This window comes from Morone saxatilis, unplaced genomic scaffold, assembly GCF_004916995.1.
Source record: "Morone saxatilis isolate NCDOM2014 unplaced genomic scaffold, NCSU_SB_2.0 Contig21, whole genome shotgun sequence".
Taxonomy (NCBI): domain Eukaryota; kingdom Metazoa; phylum Chordata; class Actinopteri; family Moronidae; genus Morone; species Morone saxatilis.
Genome location: NW_023339774.1, coordinates 20,742,954 through 20,744,057, shown reverse-complemented (window position 1 = coordinate 20,744,057; position 1,104 = coordinate 20,742,954). Strand labels below are relative to the sequence as shown.

At 40.8% G+C, this 1,104-nt stretch overlaps 1 protein-coding gene across 4 annotated transcripts in view; it reads right to left on the bottom strand.

The window, feature by feature from the left end:
• denr (density-regulated protein) overlaps positions 1–851 on the bottom strand; it is a 5,962-nt gene extending 5,111 nt beyond the window's left edge. Inside the window, exon 1 of one of the 4 annotated variants that reach the window (XM_035667910.1) lies at positions 560–851. The gene's annotated coding sequence lies outside the window, so the exon portion shown is untranslated. Of the gene's footprint in view, positions 1–38; positions 182–559 lie in introns of those variants that run through there. The other 3 variants (XM_035667907.1, XM_035667908.1, XM_035667909.1) reach the window with 3 other exon arrangements.
• Positions 852–1,104: the final 253 nt, after the last annotated feature.

Genomic DNA, 1,104 nt, shown 5'->3' with positions numbered 1-1,104 from the left:
AACACAACAGGCAATAAAATATAAAAAATAGACAATACTTGGTGCAAAAAGGCAGATGGAAACGGCAGCAGAATTAAAGATTAACAGATTTACAGCAGTGACAGTGCAAAATAAACAGTAACACAGGCACGTATATACAAGTTGCATGTAATTTAAAAGTTGCCACGTCCAAACCCTGAAAGAAAAGAGATAAAAAGCCCTTTTAAGATGTGTTATTATCAGACTCTAGTGTTGGAGAGGAGGGGGGGGAGAGTGAACAAGGCTCCTGCCAGTATTTCATCATGCTGCCTGTCCGGGCCAACACATATCAGATCACACTGGACTGAAATAGTTCACAGGTCGCTCCCACTATAAGGTGGGGGGGGGTTAAGTTTTAAAAAAAGCTCATAATTAACATTCAGCATCGAATAAAACGAGCAGAACTATCAAATAAAGAGCGTTTAAGCTGCAAAACGTCTCGGAGTCGAGCTTTTCGACGCGGTTAACGCGCACACCCGGTCGCCATGGAGACTGGCTGCACGTGCACCCGTACCTGGGGGGGGCGAGGTGAAGCAAATACCTGTAGTTTTTAGAGGCTTTTCATTCATCAGGTAACGTCGACTCACCGCAGCTGTCACCGTAGCTTAGCAGGCTAACTGAGCGGCGGAAGGAGAAATGTCGAGTTCCGCGGAGATGTGTGTACTCTTAAAACTGCTGTCTGTCCGGCGAAGCAGCCAGCATTGTTTTTGAAGTTAAGTTGACTTGTTGGAAAGCATTTGTTGTTGAATTAAAAAGGTTTCAGTTGGCGTTACTTTGAGCACGCCTCGTAGCGCTTCTTGTTTTAGTTGGTTTGAAGCGGTGGATTGCGCAGGCGCCCGTGTGCGAGCAGCGCCGCCCTGGTGGTCGGAGGACGGAATTTGCATAAAATAAAATTAAAAATATTTTTGTTTTCATGTTATTTTATTCATGTTTTATGTTTTTATTTTATAAATAGGACTAATTCACAGATTACTTTGTTGTTTATTAAATTTGCATAAAATAAAATAAAAAGTAAAAAATATTTTTTGTTTTCATATTGTTATTTTGTTGTCATTATAACTTGTTGTTGATGTTATACATTTTTTT